The sequence below is a fragment of the Elephantulus edwardii genome, unplaced genomic scaffold, assembly GCF_000299155.1.
Source record: "Elephantulus edwardii isolate Elephantulus edwardi_28Jun2011 unplaced genomic scaffold, EleEdw1.0 scaffold00056, whole genome shotgun sequence".
Lineage (NCBI taxonomy): Eukaryota > Metazoa > Chordata > Mammalia > Macroscelidea > Macroscelididae > Elephantulus > Elephantulus edwardii.
The window spans coordinates 236,841-243,584 of record NW_006399806.1 but is presented as its reverse complement, the minus strand read 5'-3'; the positions used below and the strand labels follow the sequence as shown (position 1 = coordinate 243,584).

Genomic DNA, 6,744 nt, shown 5'->3' with positions numbered 1-6,744 from the left:
CCCACTCAACTGATTTCATTTCCTTGTCAAAAATCAGTTGACCATATGTAGATGGGCTGATTTCTGGGTTCTCAATTCTATTCCATTGATCTATGTGTCTGTCATTGTATCAGTATACAGATTAAACAGGTATAGAGAAAGGTTACAATCCTGATGCACACTTTTCCTGATTTTAAACCCTGCAGGGTTCCCCTGCTCCATTCAAACATCTTCTTGGGTGAAAGTTCCCAGAATACATTCATTTCCCACTCAACCAATTGTAGATATGTTGTTCCATGACATGAGTTCCATAATTCTCTTGGTAGTCACTGATACTCTTAAACAGCACCACAATTCAAAGCCCACAAATCCTCTTTGGTCTTCTTATTCCTTTTTCATTGTCCAAATTTCACATGAGAGTGCAGCATTTCTAAAATGTTGTTATTGTTGTTGTTGTTGTTGTTGTTATGTGCCATCGAGTTGCTTGTGACTCATAGTGACCCTATGTACAGCAGCCCTAAACTCTGCTCTGTCCTCTGCCAATCGCACTGTCTCTGACACTCCCATCCCGATTACCCTAGTCACCGAATCAATCCATCTCAAAGAGGGCCTTCCCCTATTGCGTCATCCCTCCGCCCTCCCAAGCATGATGTCCCTCTCCAAGGACCTGTCCCTCCTTACAACATTTCTAAGTAGGTTACTAATTATTACCTCTAAATATGTTTCTTCTATTCTATTGGCTTGGTTTCTTCTTTTAAAAAATTATTTCTTTTTAACTTGGTCTTTCACATTTATCTTCAAATGGATGGCGATGTATAAGTGAATTAAAATATTAAAAGCCAACTGCAGATGAATGTTGCTTATCAACTGAGGCCTTCATTGAGGGGCACTGAGATGACCATGTTGTTTATTCCAACTCTAAATGTCAATATCTAAAGGAATTTTCCCAAAATAATTCCGATAGTTTTTCTACAAAGATACACAGACCTCTGAGGGTAAGTCGATGAGGACTTCATTTTTCCAATTTTCCCGCTTTTACATAAAAGCTGAGGTCTCCCACTCTTGTGTCTGAGTTTACTGCTAGACTCTGAACTGGGTAAGAGCCTCACTGAGCAACACAAGGACAGTCTCTTGTCACACAAGCTTTCCAACAACCTCGTATTTTCAGCTTCCTGAATAATTCCTCTACCTTACCCTCCCCCTCTTTGGGACTTGGTGCATCCAATTATTGAGACATCCTGGGGTTCAGCCAAGTGAACTGACTCGTTTCTCATTGATATTCTCTCCAGATGTACCTAAATTTTACTTCCTCCCTGCTGCCACGCTACCATTCCTTCATCTGTCTTTCATCTTCATATGCTGTTTTGGAGTTAGATAGGCCTATATTTTTGGTTCTCCTTAATTTGTAATTGAATTTTCTATGAGTTTTTGTTTCTTGCCCCAAGATAAAAAGGGGCAAAAGTATTTTTTATACCCCCTTCACAATCATTATTCTCTTCCCTTAAATCTTATTCAATAATCAAACTCATCTATTTTTCTTTCCTGCTCCCAAATCTGAATGTCAGGACGTAAGTAACCGCCATGGTTACTTACCAAGTGGAGCAAGCATATTTGAGTAATTACTCTGTGCTCTGTGCTACCAGGTGCTTGCATCTGTTTCTTTCAGGCTGAGGCAATTTTTTGGAATTGAAGAATATTGCTCTCCCTCTGTATATACTATTGTTGTTGTGAGCCATGGAGTCGGAACCAACTCATAGGTGACCCTCCAGCAGGTTTTCAGAGGCAGCAAAGCACACGGGAGGAGATTGCCTGTCTTTCTTTGGCAGAGAAGCTGGTAGATTCAAACCTCATGGCAAAACTAAGAAGATCTGCTGATAATTCTTCAGTGCTTAATAACCTCGGTGCTTTCCTCCTAAAGGTGAGGCATGTGTTTTGTGAATTTTTCATAAGTTTCTCACGAGATTAAGCTCCAGTCATTCACAATGGTGCCTGGCATGAGAACGTCTACTTTTAGAGAAGCAAATTTGAAAAAACTGGTAACACTAGTTCTCCTTAAGATTCCAATGACTCAAGGGCAAATGACAACCACACCACCACTGCTGATGATAAGCGGGACTCTGATGATACCAGGCTACAATTACTACTGTCCTCTGCAGAGAATTTAGATGGGACATATGAGGAAAGGATGAAATCTCTCCAGCATTTCAGATGCCTAGTAACTTAAGATACTATACAGCTTGTTCACAAGTGCCACCAATCACAAGAAAGAAATTGATGCACTTAAGTCACACTAAGCTAAGGATGACATCCTCTCAAAAAGATGACTAAAGAAACTTTCAACTTCTGCAATCAGAGGAAAGAACTAGGTGAAAACAGGGCTAGGACCTGACTGTGAGAAAAGGAAAATGGAGATTAATTTGTTCATACTCTTGGCAAATTTCCTATACCAAAATCCAGTCTAGAGTGAATAGAATCTTGAAGACTGGAATGGCCACATCTGAATGAAGGTGCCTGTTGTTGTTAAGTGCTGTCAAGTCGCCTATAATTCATAGCAACCCTATGACCAGTGAACTGGAACCCTGCCTATCCTCTGAAATCCTCAGCATCTCTGACACCCTTGAGTCCACTATTAAAATCACTGTGTCAATTCTTCCTGTAGAGGATCAACCCCTTCTTTGTCTTTCCTTTTTCCAAGGGCTGGCCTGTCCTAACAGCATGTCCTAAGTATGTCAGACAAAGTTTCAACTATTTCTTGCTTCCAAGGAGCACCCTGGCTGCATCTTTTCTAAGACACACTTGTTTGTGTTTTTGGCTGCCCATGGGATATTCAGTACTTTTCTTCAGCACCACAATTCAAGGCATCAATTCTTCTTCTGTCATCCTTTCTCCATCTATCGTGATGTTGCCTATTGGCTCAGCAGTGCATATTTTTATTTTCTTGTTGTTAATATGTAACCCATGAAAAGAATTTTCAAAGAGAAAGATATTCAATGGCAAACAGACACATGAAGAAATGCTCAAAATCACTGGCAATAAGAGAGATGCAAATCAAAACCATAATGAGATTCCCTCTCAATCCAGCAGCAGTGGCAAAGCTTAACATAAAAGCAAGTAATAGGCACTCAGCCTCTTCTGCCATGGCCACGCTTACTCGTAACCCGCAGTTCCAGAAGCTGCAGCAGTGGCACCACGAGCCCGGCTCCGAGCTCAGCCTGCGCCACCTCTTCGACTCGGACAAGGAGCGCTTCAACCGCTTCAGCTTGACGCTCAATACCAACCATGGACAGATTCTACTGGATTACTCCAAGAACCTGGTGACAGAGGAAGTGATGCAGATGCTGGTGGACCTGGCCAAGTCCAGGGGTGTGGAGGCCGCCCGGGAACACATGTTCAATGGAGAGAAGATCAACTTCACTGAGGACCGAGCTGTGCTGCACGTGGCCCTACGGAACCGGTCAAATACTCCCATTGTGGTGGACACCAAGGATGTGATGCCCGAGGTCAACAGGGTGCTTGACAAGATGAAGTCTTTCTGCGAGCGTGTCCGAAGTGGTGAGTGGAAGGGGTACACAGGCAAGCCCATTACAGATGTGATCAACATAGGCATCGGGGGGCTCCGACCTGGGACCCCTCATGGTGACTGAAGCCCTCAAGTCATACTCTGCAGGTGGTCCCCGAGTCTGGTTTGTCTCCAACATTGATGGGACCCACATTGCTAAAACCCTGGCCTCACTGAGCCCTGAGTCTTCACTGTTCATCATTGCCTCCAAGACTTTTACGACCCAGGAGACCATCACTAATGCAGAGACGGCAAAGGAGTGGTTCCTCATGTCAGCAAAGGATCCTTCTGCAGTCTCGAAGCACTTTGTTGCCCTGTCTACCAACACGACCAAAGTGAAGGAGTTTGGAATTGACCCTCAAAATATGTTTGAGTTCTGGGATTGGGTAGGAGGACGGTACTCTCTGTGGTCAGCTATTGGACTCTCCATTGCCCTGCACATAGGCTTTGACAACTTTGAGCAGCTGCTGTCTGGGGCACACTGGATGGACCAGCACTTCCACACTGCGCCCCTGGAGAAGAATGCCCCTGTCTTGTTGGCTCTGCTGGGAATCTGGTACATCAACTGCTATGGCTGTGAGACTCAGGGTATGCTGCCCTATGATCAGTACCTCCACCGCTTTGCTGCCTACTTCCAGCAGGGAGACATGGAATCAAATGGGAAGTACATTACCAAGTCCGGCGTCCGTGTGGACCACCAGACGGGCCCCATCTTGTGGGGGGAGTCAGGGACCAATGGTCAGCATGCCTTCTACCAGCTTATCCACCAAGGCACCAGGATGATACCTTGTGACTTCCTTATCCCGGTCCAGACCCAGCACCCTATACGGAATGGGTTGCATCACAAGATCCTTCTGGCCAACTTCTTAGCCCAGACTGAGGCCCTGATGAAGGGGAAGACAAAAGAGGAGGCCCGGAAAGAGCTCCAGGCAACAGGAAAGAGTCCAGAGGAATTAGAAAAGCTGCTGCCACACAAGGTCTTTGAAGGAAATCGCCCAACCAATTCCATTGTATTCACCAAGCTTACGCCATTTATTCTTGGAGCCTTGATTGCCATGTATGAGCATAAGATCTTCATTCAGGGAGTCATCTGGGACATTAACAGCTTCGACCAGTGGGGAGTGGAGCTAGGCAAGCAGCTGGCTAAGAAAATTGAACCTGAACTTGAGGGCACCAACCCAGTGACCTCTCATGATTCTTCCACCAATGGGCTGATCAACTTCATCAAGCAACAACAGAAAGCGTGAGCCCAGAAGCTAATAGTCATGCGCAGCACCAAACCCCCATTGTGACTGGTCCTTCTTGTCCTTACTGCCAGTCTGAACTGCATGGTCCCACTCCACCCTGCCTAGAGCACCTTTGGGTTGTGGACTTGGACCAAAAGTCCCTCGGGGGAAGCTGTTCTGGACTCGCCACACCCTGTCTCTCAGTGTCCACCAGCCCCTCTGTGTTGCTGATTTACTGGAATGTTTCAGTGCACCTGGTTTTCAGACCCATGTTCACACTGTTCACATCCCAGGTAGAAAAATAAAAGTATCACAAAGGAAAAAAAAAAGCAAGTAATAAATGTTGGAGAGGATGTGGACTGTTGGTGGGCTTGTACAATGACACAACTACTCTGGAAGCAAGTTGGTGTATCCTCAGAAAGCTGAACATAGAAATTCTATATGACCCAGCTATTCCATTGCTTGTAATATACCCCAAGAAAATGAGAACTGAGGCACAAATGGGGACTTGTACACCAATGTTCATAGCCATGTTATTCACCATTGCAAAAACATGGAAATCACCCAGATATCTAACCACAATCTAATGGATTGAGAAATTATAAAACAGTCACATGATGGAATACTATGGTACACACAGGAGCAATGACTTTATAAATTACTACCTAACTTGGGAGGAACTGGAGAGCATTATGCTAAGCAAACGAACACAGTCCTGTAAGGACAAATACTGTATAAGACCATTACTATAGAACGTGTATGAGGATCCAAGGGGAGAATGGTGGGAGCAAAGGGGTGAGGATGGGTGGGGAGTATTGTGGTTAATCATAGAATCACACAATTTGATGGGTGGAGGGAGGGACGGGTAAAGGAAATGGGAAAAATTTGATGTGAAAAACAATGTATGAGAGTTTTGTAAGTAAAACAGTATATAACAAAATTTTATTTCACACACACAAAAAAGTTGTAACTCATATTGAAGGTTGAAGTCTTTGATCCTCTGCAGCAAGTATTTTTTAAGTCCTCTTCACTTTCAGCAAGCAAGGTGTGTCATCTGCATAAGGCAAGTTGTTGATCACTATTCCTCACATTCTGATATCACATTCCTCTTCAAACAGTCTAGCTTCTCAAATGATTTGTTCTGCATGCAGAATGAGAAAGGATATCGCCCTGACATATACTTTTCTTAATTTTGAACTGTGCCGTGTTCCCTTGCTCTATTCAGACAACAGCCTCTTGGTCTACATATAGGTTTTGAATGAACAAAATTAAATATTCCTAGATTCCCATTCTTAATGTTGGCCATAGTTTGTTATGATCCACACAATTAAATGCCTTTGCATAATCAATAAAACACAGATAAAGATTCTTCTGGCATTCTCTGCTATCAGCCAAGATCCATCCATCTGATATTAGTAATGATATCACTGGAGCCATAGCCTCTTCTAAATTTCTGGCAGTTCTCCATCCTTGAGAGAACCTTAACTGTTCAGATTATCTTAGTCCCTGCAAAAGTGACACAATCCCAAGAAAGCATGCAGAAGCCCCACCTGAGGCAGGTGACTCATGGATGATACTGGACCTCTTCAACATCTGCCTCCACCTTCTCTCCTGGAATCTAGGAAAATATGCTAAGTCTCCTTCTCTACTTCTCTGCAGGAGAAAGAGGAGGACTCTCCTCCGGAGTGGTTTATAGCCTCTGAAAATCCACTGGAGAGGAAGCTATGAGTAGCTTCAACTTGACAGCAATGAGTTAGAGTTCTCAAAAGAGCACAAGGGAAGTCGTATGCTTACTTGGGAAAGAAAGACATTATTATCAAAAGTGCATTGCTGTTTTTGTTGTTGTTGTTGTTGTTGTTGTTGTTATGTGCTATCAAGTCACTTACCACTCATAGCAACCCTATGTACAACAGCCCTGAAACCTGCTCTATCCTGTGTCAGTTTTACTGTTTCCAATACACCAACCCTCATTACCCCAAA

General features: G+C 43.8%; 1 pseudogene; it reads left to right on the top strand.

Annotated features, from left to right (window-relative positions):
- Window positions 1-3,116: 3,116 nt before the first annotated feature.
- On the top strand, window positions 3,117-4,785 carry LOC102860487 (annotated as a pseudogene).
- The last annotated feature ends 1,959 nt before the right edge of the window (window positions 4,786-6,744 follow it).